Raw genomic sequence first — 13,725 nt, 5'->3', positions numbered from 1 at the left:
CCAGTTCTGACTAGCCTGTCAGAGTAAAACTGTTCCTGTGGGTTTCCAAGACTATCTTTGGGGGAGTAAAAGCCTCATCTTTCTCCCATAGAATGGCTGGTGGTTTCAAACGGCTGACTTTGTCGTTAGCAGTTCAATGCAGAACTCACTATGCCATGTGGGGGTGGGGGTGGGGGTGTTCAATAACATACCCCTCTAAGAAACTGAAGAAAACAATAGTGATGATGCTAAAACTATCAGGAATTGAGAAAACCCTTGCGTAGGACGTTCTGTGAGCTCAGTTGATTGTGACATACACTCAGAAGAAACTGGGGAAATCTTTGACCCCCTCTTGCCGCTTTGGGAAAAGCTCTCTAATCCTTCCTCCATTCCCTCTCCCTCACTTTAGCGCACATATGCATGGTACTTTGGGTATTATTTAGGGTGATGGCTTGCTCTCCTGATGCCCCTTTTTCCAACCTATACTCACTCCAAAGGAGAAGTCCATATGACAAGAGGGTTTGTCTGTTGAAAGGTGGGCCATTAATGATTATTTTTGTTACTATTGGTGCTTATTTTCCTGCTGTATATAGGGCAGGGCGAGTAAACAGGAATTTATATTTAGATTATGTTAAATAAAATGACTGGGGAAAGGAGGGAAGAAATATATCACAGTACATCCCAGCCCATGTGTAACCATTCCTTCTTTCTTAGTGCAGAAAGGCCAGTGGGGGCCCTGGCTCTTCCTGAGCATTCCCTTCCCACATATCATGGAATCACCTGAGTTGTGAACTCTCAACTCCTAACTCGCACCAACATGTGGATGCGCTGCCTGTTTGTAACAACATATTTTTCTTTTGCTGAATGCTAATAAACTTTGGGTTCAAGAGGGATTCTCATCCCAGACTAGAGTATTGTGTGGTTTGTGTTATGCCTGTTACTTGTAGTGGTTAGATTCGCCCTTAAAGAGATGTTGAGTAATTAAGAAGGGAGATGGTTGGCATGGGTGGACAGGATTGTGGGGCACCCACAGGGGAAATAGGAGCCAGAACTGAAACAGAAGTTAGTGGAAATTTCAATTATCCATGAAAAACATATCCTGCAATAGTCTGTGTGGTTAAACCTTCTCCAACATATTCCCCACACTCTGATACCTACCACTTAAGTTCTTGGTCACTGCTACGGCCTGATGAGCACTTCTGAAATTAGCCTTAATTGATATAAGTATTAGTTGATATGAGACTAGTATTCTAGTCTTCCTAATAGCCAAGAGGCAGAGGTATAGACTCCTTACTGGTAGTTAAATTCAAAGGATGGTGGGACTATCAGAGAATAGGTCTAGGACCACTTATTTGACAGACACTAGAGGGGATATGTGGCTTCTGCCTCCGACTCCAGGACATCTAATCCTGTGGGTACCAGTAGTGTACCACAGCAACAACCTATTCATCTTGGGGTCCTATCCTGAGTTTCCAGGCTTGCCCTATCCTAGGCAGGAATAGCCTACTGTTACCCCTACAAAAATCTGATTTGCCCACCAAGTCAGGAGATAAGGAGAAAGTGATTGCTCATAGCTTCGGTTTTCCTAATTCAGACTCTTACTCTTGGCCTCTTCCAGCAAGGACATCTAGCAACTATGTGGAGCCTTCTCTATGTTTCCACCAACTCACATTTTCATGTCAGTACAGAAATAGCAGCTGTTTGAAAGTGCTGTGGACTGTGCTGCCCTAGTCTTAACTAGGAAGGCTGTTTGGGGCCTCTTCTTTGACCAGCAAAGAAGTTTGAAAACCTCTAAGATCCTATGAACCAGACATAGCCAATAAAAGCTAATTAGCAAGAGAAAAAATAGAGAACTTCCTGAGAGATGAATTGGCATTTCACAGAAAGATCTACCTTGGGCTGCTATGAAAGAAGGGTTGAATATGGTTGCTAAGGGAAGTTTTGATGTAAAGCTCTCTAAGAAGGTCTCATCAGATCTCTTGAGTATTCGTGAGTATTGTAGAGTAATGGAAGCCTGGGTTTCTGCCCTTTATTAATCAATTGGACTTGGGAAATCCCCTCTTATAGGTCTGCTTCCCATCAGTATTGGGTAGGTGCAGGCATAGATTTGTCTACACTAGTTCTTGGGTGCATTTCACTGGGTTACATCAGTGACCCACTGAACTTTAAGCAACTTGTGTTCAGCACTCCCAATCTTGATCCTGGCCCATTTGCCTTGTGGTGGAGTTTTACTATCAGTGTGTGTGTGTGTGTGTGTGTGTGGTACTCCATATGACATAAACCAATAGTATGGTTTAAAATCAGAGTTGTATCCTTTCACCATACATATTCAATCTATATGCTGAGCAAATAAAATAAGCTGTACTACATATAGGAGAATGTGACAACAGGATTGGAGGAAGCTTCATTGACAATCTGCAATATGCAGAAGACACAATCTTGTTTGCTGAAAGCCAAGAGGATACTGATGAAGAATAATGACTACAGCCTTCAGTACAGATTACATCTCATTGTAAGGAAAACAAAAATCCTCATGACTAGAAATCATAATAAAAAGAGAAAATATTGAAATTCTCAAGGATTCCATTTGACTTGGATACACAATCAATGCTCATGTAAGAAGCAGTCAAGAAATAAAAGTATGCATTACATTAGACAAATCTGCTCACAAAATCTACTTGATGTGTTAAAGAGCAAGAATGTAACTTTGAGGACAATAATTCACTTAACCCAAGCCATGCTATTTTCAATAGCCTCATATATATGTGAAAGATGAACAATGAATAATAAATAAGACTGGAGATTTAATGCATTTGAATTACGATGTGGGTGAAAAACATTGAAAGTATTGCCAGAAGAACAAATAAATCTATCTTGGAGGAAGTCCAGCCAGGGTGCTCCTTAGAAGTGAGGATGTTTGTCTCGTGCACTTTAGACATGTTATCAGGAGAGATTATGCTTGGTAAAGTAGAGTGTCAGCAAAAAGAGAGGAAGATCCTCAATAAGCTGGAGTGACACAGTGGCTACAACAATAGCAACAATGGTTCAAACATAACAAGTGTGGGAATAGTGCAGGACCAGGTAATGATTCCTTGTTGAGTTGTTACTTGCTGTGAGTTGGAGCCAAATCAATGGCACCTAACAACAACAAGAACGTACAACTCCAATGCAGGCCTTACTCCAAGGCAGATATCTTGGAACTAAGATCTTTTGGAGCTAACAACTCTTTCTGTTCTGTAATTGGTGGCGATTCTCTTGTGTCCCTGAGTAATATTTTGGAGAGGGACATTGGTGGAGGGAACTTTCTATGATCATCTTTAGATCTCAAGAAAGCTAACTCAGCTATGGTCAGATTGAATGTTGGGTTTGGGCTACACTGTCCTAGCTCCCTGTTTAGAGTATATGTAAACCCAACATATGGATATTTGTGCAAACCTTTTGGGAGATAGGTGGGGAAATTGATCTCAAGTATCTTGTGATTGAAGGAGCCAAACCCACTAGGATTTCCATGGAAGAAAGTTATATCAGCCTGCTTCTTTAAAGATATACAGCCTTGGATAGCCTATGGAGCAGTTCTTTGTCCTATAGGATTCTTATGAGTTAGAATGGACTCTACAGTGGGTTTGGTTGGGCTTACCTTGTGATTGTTAGGGCCACTATGGACAAGTTCCTAGCTCCCCATATCCTAAAATGCTTGCTAGGCTCTGAGCTTTCCTACTATGTTCTTCCCTCTTTGGATAATTCCTACTCATGTTTCTGGGAGTCACATCCAGCCAGTAAGAGCTAGTAACTTGCTACTTTACAAATTCCTTCCATTTCTGTTATCTTCTAAAAAGCTCTATGCAGGTGGAAAAAGCAGGTGATTTCATCCTCACCTTATACATGAGAACATGGAAACATGGAGAATTGAAATGACTCATAGTAGTATAGAACAACAACAACAAAAGAACCCAATTCATTGCTGTCAAATTCAATACCGACTCATGGCAATCTCATGTGTTACAGAGAACTTCTCCATCAATATTTCTTGGCTATAATCTACTACACTGTAACTACAGTAACTCTGTAGTAACTACATAGTCCCTGGGTGGCACAAATGGTTAAGCACCTGACTAGTAATTGACAGGTTGGCTGTTCAAACCCACGCTTAATTACCTTGAAAGTAAAGCCTGGTGGTTTGCTTCCAAATAGTCACAGCCTCAACAATCCTACAGAATGTAGTTTTAATAGATTCAATTGATTGGATGGCAGTGGACCTGTTTTATAATTTAACAACAGCAACAACAAACATTTTAAGAAAGTAATGGCCAGGTCCTTCTCCTACAGAGCCATTGGGTTATCAGCTGATTACAAAGTCCTTGCACCACCCAGACCAAAAAGTTTGTTGTCATCGAATCTATTCTAACAGAGATGAAAGGAAAGAGAAAAATTACTCCACAAGCTTCACAGGGGCTAAACATCTTTCTCTGTCCTATGAGATTTGTTTAGTTTTTGAGCTTCAGTTTTAACTCTAAGATTTTTTAAAATTTTTTGCAGGGGTGGGGGTTAGTAGGGTCAAAATCAAACTCTCAATATTAATGGTCATAGGAATCTTTTCTTAGACACAGAATAAAAACGAAAACAAAAACAAATAGTTCTAGTTTTCTATCTGTAGAAGTTGTGATATAAATTACCTGTGGGTGGGATAACTTTGGACAAGTCAATCTATCTGTCAAAAGACAGGAGTCCCCATTATGTGTCAGGTAGGACCAAAGTTTTGCCAGGAAAGCTGATGTTGTCGTCCTCCTATTGAAGATCATGGTCCTAACATTCAAATAATATCAAATGCCTGACTGAGCACAGACCACCTAAAATTACCTCCAGTTCTGGTGACGAGAAACCATACCTCACATTTGAAGGACATCCTCTGCGAACTTTGAGGCATAAATACAATGGCTAAGGACTCCATTTCCACCAAACTTGCCCCCAATCTTCCCCACCACCTCATGGAGTGTCCAGATCTCTGGATGATCCTTTAAGGATCAGGGTAATGTTCAGGACCTGCCGTTGCTGTGCATTCTTACAACCTGGGATAAACAGATAGAGGTGGGTCTCTTCTTGGGTCTATTTTTCAGTCTTGAGGATGCTTTATAAACAGCTAAGTAAGATGGCCGCTGGCTCAAACTCTGTTTCCCCAAATTCAAGGCTGTCTGTGTCCTGGCTCCAGCCTTTAAGCATCCCTGCTTTCTTCAGTCAGCCCAACTGAATGTGTTTAAAGTCGAGTTTTTAAAGTTGCCCCAGCTTCCAGTCATCAGCTCACGCAATTGTCTCTGGATGCCCTTCTCTCTCATCTCTCCACTCTTCCAGTTCTTGAATATTTTCTACAGCTTATTTACAATGTCACAATCTCCACAAAGCCTTCCCCCACGCATCCCCCCCACTCTAAGTACCTCTTTTGCTTTTGAATTCCCGCACACAATTTCTGTCTACCACTCACTTTTATCCTTGACTACCCTTTAAACATGTACAGCCATCATCTCTCTTTGTTACCTTCCTTGTAAATTGGAAAGGCACAGAAGAATGGAGTCCAGATCTTACTGATGGTCATATCTGTAGCAGCTAGTCCAGTAACTCCATGGCTTGGAACCGTGTCCTGCACACCTTAGACTTCCTGGGTATTATAGAGGGAGAGGACATGGATAACCAAGAAGACATCTTTCCCCAAATTTGTGCTTCAGAACTGGTTTTGATTTTAACTCTTCTACATATTGGGATTCATGTAAATGTCTGCACATTACTTAAAGGTTTGGCTTTAGATTTGGGAGGCACTGGAGGCTGAGGGAGGGTGATATCTGAAGACTTCATTGATGCTCCCAGAGTCCCAGGGACGGGAAGAGAAGTCCCATATTTGGACCGTACAAAACTTCTGAAATGGTCACATCTGCTCTTCTCGCTCAGGGATCGGGTGAGAGGTGCATGGCTGGTCTTGCCGTCATCCAGTCACAGCTCCTCATGAGGAAGTTCTGGCTTGCTGAGGACACCTGCGGATTCTTTACTAGGTTCTGGGAAAAGGTGGTTGCTCTACTGTCACCATGGTCCTGGTAGGGAAGGATGTTATTAGGGAAAGGGGCCCACTCTCCCCCCAAGTCTCTGCAGCCGTGGAGGTTCACTTCACTGTTGCCACGGAGATTGTTGTCATACACACAGACTGAGAGCCAGTGGAACGACTGGGTGAGCTCCTCCTGGGCATAGCTGAGGGAATTGGGCACATGATTGTGGTCAGAGCACTGGCCCTTCGTGGGGCTCTTGCAGTCCTCGTTCCAGTCCGTCTTCACATCATGGACAGCCCGTGAATACTAATCAATGTCGAACTGTTCTTCGCAGATGCCCAGACAATGATGGGTCAAGGTTTCGGGCCATATCTTGCCCTTCACCAGGTGTTATGAGAGGCTAAACCTCAGAACAGTAAAGTGCAAAGGGAAGTGTATGGGGAAGATCTTGGTGCTCCGCAGCACACAGCAAACCACCACGGTCTTGGTCTTGTAGCAGTGACCCTTGCGGATGAAGTGGAGGTCATACACGTTTCTCGGTGGGGGTCTCGGCATGATCATGTTCACATGGAGCCTGGTTTTCTCCACAATGTTGCGGATAGTGTGCTCATTCTCTTGCATCTGAAGCTCCAGGGGACTCCGAGTGCTATATGGGTCCTTGAACTGGAATGGGAGGCTGTTGCTCTCCTTGGTCAGGTGGTTCATGCAAATGAGGCACTGCATTTTGCCTTTACCCAGGTTGCTGATGGAATTGAGTTCCCGATCTTTTTGAAGATCTTGTTGAGTGGAGATTTTTCCTTGAAAGTCTAAACATAGAGGATTTCCGCCTGGCCCATGAGCCTGAGTTCGTCCCCAGTACAGAGGGTGATGTTGTAAACTTCCGTGTCTTCATTACATTCTCCTGCAGCAACCTTAACATTGAATGTTATTTCCTCCATGATGTACACGCGTTCAGGAAATGCTTTAGCCACCTCCTCTACACTGTTAAAATATTGCACTGGCTCCTTTATATCTCGGCCCTGCTCCAGCAGTTTAAATTGTCCTGTATAATGTACCAGAATCTCTATCTTAGGCCCAATGACATAGTGCCCCTCCTCCAAACTATGGGCAGTGATGGTCGTCCACTGACGGCATGAATGAATCAGAAGGTAGTCGTTCTCCTGCAGGCCTACTATGCATTCACCGCTGTCCAGCTGCGCTATCTGGGGCAGCCGGTAGGTGCTGACCAGCTGCTCGAGCGGAACGGCCACGGAGTTCCACTTCACATCCTTGAGGCTGCAGCCCAGTGAGGGTGCCGGGTCCATCTTCCCCGGCTGCTCCCTCCCCGCGCGCCCGCCGTCGGCACCACCGCGCCTCGGGAGCCGCTGCAGTTCGCGCTCCCTGTCTGGGGCCGCAGGAGACTCCGGGCAGCTCCGGCGGCGGGCAGCCAGGGGTGCGCCGCGGCTGAGCCGACCCAGGGGGAGGGGCCCTGTGCCCCGCTCAGCTGTCGCTGCGCGGCACGGCTGGGCGCCCTGGTCCCCTCACGCCCAGGGATTCGCAGCCGCTCGGCGGCCACGGACAGCGGCCGTCTGGGTAGCTTGCGGCTACTCCCGCTCCACCTCTTGCTCTGGCCGCGAGTCTGGGCTGCAGCCCACCCGCCTCCTCCTGCTGGGCCCCAACCTTCGAGCACGTGAGGAGGAGCCACAAGTCTGAGGAATGCCATAGCAGCGCTCCCAACACTCACTGTTACTGATCCACCCACCTGACTTCCCTGTACAGAAAAACATACCAAACAAAGACAGAATACAAAACAAAACAAGAAACTTTAGCAGCAACGACCAAGTAAAACAGAAAAGCAATAAAACAGGAAGCAAAAAAATTTTTTGAGCAGAAAAGTCTATTTTTTTAAAAGGCAGAAAAAATTCAAAAGAACCACAAGAGTGAACTAATGACAAGTTGTTACATTCTGACCTAACTACAGCTTCAAAAATCCATTTTAAAACGCTCTTTGTCTGATTTTAAGGCTATTCATATTCCTAGACTGTAGTCATTAAGGATTCACCAGAGACTTTATCCATATAGAGACCCTGCAAATTCATTTGGGGCATCCACTACTATCCATAACGTTTCACAAACTAGGTATTTAGAATTTAGGCTTTGGTGCTGTTCCCTCCTCTGTGTTTGGATTTTCTTATTCGCCATTTTTGGGTCACACAAGCTAATGTGCTTCTACTGTGTGGATTTAGCTGATTCCTCGATTAGATGGCTGCTTGTTTTGAGACAAGCCTTTAAGACGCTAGGAATATGCATACTTTTCTTGTTTCTTCTGATTTCTTCACCACACTTTATTATAGTACCCATATATTCAGTGCTCTCCCGAGGGCAAATACCAAGCAGGGCCATGTTGCAAGAACTAATTTTTCTTATATTAGGGCTATGATTAAGTGGGAGCTCAAAGTCCATTCATATATCTATGGTTTATAGCAGGGGACAGCAAACTTTTGAAATGGAAGAGCCAAGCCTACCCTGCAAAACAATGTTAAAATTATTTGAGAGCCATAAATATACTTTTACAAACAAATTTAATAACCATTATTTGAATTATATCCTTTGAGAATTTTCAATTTTACTTCAGAGCCACATGTATGTACTGAAAGAGCCACATATAATTCTTGAGCTGCAGTTTGCAGACCCTTGGTTTAAAAATATCTCTGCTTCTGTTTAGAGACATCACAATAGTTTTATGTGAGTACATAGTACATTATCCTTATGTGGCATAAGTTAATTGCATTGATAATATCACTCCTTTAGTCCATGGTATATAATTTTAATAATCTGTTGAGATACATAATTTATACATGTGTAGGTTGGGCATCTTTTTAGACTACAATACATGAATTATTAACATGCACAGCTTTGAAACTTAAGTGGCTGGAAACTAGTTACACAAATCATGAGGACTGGAGATACGAACATACTTTCACTAACACTCATTTACAAAGGCAGAACTATGCTTGGTGGGCTAGCACATGTCACAAGAAAGCAGAAAGAGCATGAGAACAGGAATCAAATGTTGGTTCTGGATCACCATTTCATTGTGCACCCTCAAAGAAATAGGTCCTGACCAAACTAAAGTCCAACAACCACCAATTTCCTAACCTTGGGATAGTGAACATCTGCTTCTTCTGCATGTCAGCATTTCAATTTTAATTTCAAAGGAGTATTTAAGATACTTATATCTGCTATAAGTGAGTTTAAGATAAAATCCAGTTCACTTACTGGAGTTTCCAATTTGGGTCTTTCTGGTGTGGTCTATGAGAGATGTTGTGTACTTCAAACGGACAGAATTTAATGTCCCAGTTGTCTATAGCATGTTGCTTGGGTCACTATGGTAGCTACTTAATTTCATGTCAACTTGATAAATAGAGTGAAGGGGTGGAGTTTAACCTGTCAATCAGGTCATAACTTGATGCTTCTTGGTGGACATGACCTTCTTTTTTTAAAAAAAATCATTTTATTAGGGGCTCATACAACTCTTATCACAATCCATACATACATCAATTGTGTAAAGCGCATTTGTACATTCATTGCCCTCATCATTCTCAAAACATTTCCTCTCCACTTAAGCCCCCGGCACAGGACATGACCTTCTTATGAGGATTTTGGGAACTTCTTCTCTTTCTCCCTGGAGGAGGACCACACTCTATCTCTTTGCTTCACTTTCCTGTTGTTGAGACACTCTGAGAGAATGGAAGAGCCCTGTGGAGACCTGCACCAGTGCTGAGATGCTTCCACCACCAATGGATCCACAAGATTTTCACCCAGAGGCCTAAGATCTTCCTGTATTCGGCATCATGATGAGTGGCCATGTAAGTCTGAAGAAGAATTTATGGACTAAGTTTATGGGCTAATATCGGACTCGTGGACTTGATCTGGACTGGGCTGGGATTTTTTCCTCATTATACAATTGCCCTTTGATATAATGCTCTCTCTTACACATATATAAGTGTCTCTGGATTTGTTTCTCTAGTCAACCCAGCCTAACACAGTCACCAAGGGTTTGATAGAAACTAGATCAAAAGTGCCCAGTTAGGAATATAATACTAAATGTATTTTCCCCTTGGTGGTCTATAGAAGTAATGTTAAGTGTTTTTCTCAATAGCTAATTGCCCCACCTGATTTACCCACCATCCAAAGTGCAAATGCTTTCTCCGATGCGGACATGTGTTCCCCTCCTCTTGATCTGAGTTCCCACTAGTATTTACTAATTACTCTTGTAAGAGTGTCTGTTGATTTGGAATGATCAGAGAACACTGCTATATGGAAGAAATAGATTGATCTTCCTCTCCCTACAACATGGGAAACGGACCTCATCTTGAAGTGTTCTTAAAGATGTTCAAATGAGGGGATGATATATGGTTTATGGAAAATAGGTATGTACACTATATCATTGTTTGTGAGGCCAGATTAGAATAGAAAAGTTAGGAGAGCAGAAGACTGCCTCTGTCTTGGTTTTTATCCATATAGTAATGGACTCATAGAATATTTGTCCTTTTGTGATTGGTTAACATCACTCAACATAATGGTTTCCAAAAACTACTTAACTCCTTTAATGCACACCACAGCTGTGCCTCCAATTCTTTAATGACACCAAGGGCTGCCTGAGTTCCTGACAAGTTTTCTTTATCTACAAATTCCATGCAGATGGGTTCATAGGGGTTCATATGGTATACATAATCATCACTTCACCATGAGGCTCACCAGGGCCTCTTTCACCATGGTAACACACACTTTAGCTTCCACTTGTTTCTTAGATATAATGGTGTTGGCTTCTTCTATAGTCTTCTCTAACACTTGCTTCACTTTTTCATTTTGTGCTTGTCCATTCCTTCAGACAATATCATCCTTCTTGAATACTGAACTTCCACTGGGTATACTCTTTTCTTCCCATTCATCCTACGGCCTCAATTCATCAATCAGCTCATAAGTCAGTTCTGGCATATTGGGAGGGAGAAGTATACCAAAGTCTGCTAATTCTTGCATTTCATGAACTCTTCCAGCTCAGTGCTCCCTGGAGCCTGCAGCAGGAACTGACTGCCATCGCCCCCCTCAAGTTTTCTTGGTCTTTTTTGAGTTTTTGTTATTTGTTCTCTTATAGGGTCTATAGATTTTTCTTCAATCTCACTAATTCTGGTTTCTATCTGTTTGATTCTGTTTCTCTGTTCTTTTATAATATTATGGAATTCTGTTATCGTAGTGTTTGATTGTTGTGTTTCTGTTTGTACAATTTCTTGTAAGTCATGTAGTGAGGTTTCTTGAATTTCTATTCTTTCACTTTACCTTCAGATACTTTATTCATCAGTTGTATGAGTGCAATCATTATTATTTTAAATTCTTTTACTGGTAATTCCTTAACCTGTTTAAATTTCAGGTATTTTATTTAGATAGGGTTGGTTTTCAGTTATTTGTGTCTCTATTTCTCTTTTTGTGTGTGTTTGGAAATCAATATTTTCTGTAGTTTCCTCGCCAATTTGGAGTAGCTATTAGGGGTGATAGGGAGATGGGGATGTGTGGCTTTATTTAACTGTTAAGTGGTGCAATAGAAGTGTGGTAGGCAGTTTATATTAACTATCTGAGGGAATGTGTTAGAGTAAGTGCTAGTGGGGAAATCAAAGAGTAGTAGAAGGAGTGTTAGAGGATGGGGAAAGAAAAAATCATGACAAAAATGGAATTATCAGTAGTGTTAATTGGTAACTTAAAAGAAAGGCAATAAGACAAAACAAAAGCAAAAAAATGTTGCCTTGTTTTTCAAGGATGGAGGAATGGATAATAATGTTTGCTAGAAAAAAATAAAATTGTAAGAATAGTATCAACTTTGGGTTTATGAGGATGAGATAGAAAGAGGAATTGATGAGAAGAAAGGAAAGAGAAGAGAGAAAAGGGAAAGAAAAAATAGGCAAAAAGACTATGGAATAAAAGGTAAGATATTACAATTAAAGAAGGAAAGACCAAGGCATAAATATATTCAAAATACACATAGAAAAAATACTAGCGTAAGAAGTATTTTTGCTACTAGTTCTTTGCCCAGGTGCTTTGCCTCTATGCTGTTACTTGCTTGTAAATCAATGATGTGTTGAGGGACTGTTAGGCAGCTAAATTAGGGACAAAAAGAGGGAAGGAGGTTTGTCCCTCTGATGCCTGTAAAAGGTCATGTAATAGGGTTGGAAATAAATCAGGCAACTATTTGGACACCGATGAGGAAATGCAGAACTGGGCAGGAGCAAATTAAGCCCCCTAACACAGGTGTAACTTAAAGCTAAAGCCACCTGGGCCCATAACATCACACAGGTGGGTCTGAACTCAGCCACTGGAATTGGCCAATACATTCAACCATGGCTCCCCCAGCCAGGGGGTGGGATAGAATAAAGGCAGGGAGCATGACCTGGCATGGTCTTTTGGACTCGTGGCCTCTTAGTCCCCAGGGATTCCCCAACTTAGCACATATAGGTGTTCTTTTTCATGTGGCTTGTTTATGCCTAGTTGTGAACCCCAGCACGGTTTACACATGACTTGGCATGCTTTCCAGAAGTAGCGTGTGCCCTGTTGAGACTGTAAAACCAGGAACTTTTCCTTTCCTTCATAAAAACTCACTTGGATTAGAAAAGTGTTCCTGCACCATGAATTCTTTCAACACTGTGTAGCAATAATTGAGGTATATCCCACTCCAGAAACTTAAGAGTACTAGAAAACAAAACCAAAAAAACCCCGTAAATTTAAAGCAAAAAAATAAAATAATCATAATGTATATGATATGTATATTTTTGTCCTTATGTAGACCAACAGATCAGGAAGTCCTTCTTAAAGATGGATTGTAAGATTAGCACACCAATTTGTGTTACTACATGGACAGCCCCCCCCCCCCTTCCCACAGAAGAATTCACTTCAGAGGGCAGCACTGAAGCTACAGTTCAGGGAGAAGGTCATGTCTGATAAGAGTACACAGGAGCAAATGAAGGGGGAGTGAGAGAATGTGGAGCACACCCTGGCCCACCAAGCCTTGAGGAGGATATTCCTGCTCCGAGCAGCCATTTCACAGAAAGGACCATAGGACCGGTCCCACCACGAGGCACAATGTACCTCACTGACCCATAGCACTACTGGGGATAACACTGGAGACACAGTGTAGGAATTGTGCCCAATCTGACCCCACCACACCGAAGAGAAACACTAAGGGCATGCAACAGAACAGCAAGGGGAGCAGACCAATGCTGTTCCTGGGGAATACCAACAATAGACTGTGGGGCCGTGGCATGGCATCCCATCAGACACAACTGGGAAACACTCCTAAAGGTCAGCAACATACCTTAAATTATTTATAGGCTTTTTGTCATTGGTTATTTTGTTGTTGTTTTATTTTGTTGATTTGTCTTGCTCTGTCTTATTTTTGTGCATATTATTATCTCTGCATGACTATCTAGATAAGATAGGTGGGATAAACAATCTGGAGGGGAAAACACAGGATGGAGGGTTCTGGGGGGACATGGGAGAGGGGGAGGCAGGGGAAAGGATGTGGGTGTTAACAAGCCCAGGGACAAGGGAACAACAAGTGATCTAAAATTGATGGTGAGGAGGGCCTGTAGGAGGGCAATGTCACTGAGAGAACTACTGGAACCCAAATGAAGGCTGAATATGATCGTGGGACCAGAGGAAAGTAAAACAAAATAAAGGAAAGAACTAG

The 13,725-nt window shown here is 42.4% G+C and overlaps 2 pseudogenes; both read right to left on the bottom strand.

Annotated features, from left to right (window-relative positions):
• Positions 1 to 5,733: 5,733 nt before the first annotated feature.
• On the bottom strand, positions 5,734 to 7,312 carry LOC101659387 (annotated as a pseudogene).
• Positions 7,313 to 10,561: 3,249 nt separating this feature from the next.
• The window catches only part of LOC115872309, a 7,165-nt pseudogene continuing 4,001 nt past the window's right edge, over positions 10,562 to 13,725 (bottom strand).

Source organism: Echinops telfairi, unplaced genomic scaffold, assembly GCF_000313985.2.
Source record: "Echinops telfairi isolate 266 unplaced genomic scaffold, ASM31398v2 ScPeMD7_7423;HRSCAF=8461, whole genome shotgun sequence".
NCBI classification, from domain to species: Eukaryota; Metazoa; Chordata; class Mammalia; order Afrosoricida; family Tenrecidae; genus Echinops; species Echinops telfairi.
The sequence above is the reverse complement of the archived record's forward strand: the minus strand, read 5'-3'. Positions and strand labels throughout refer to the sequence as shown.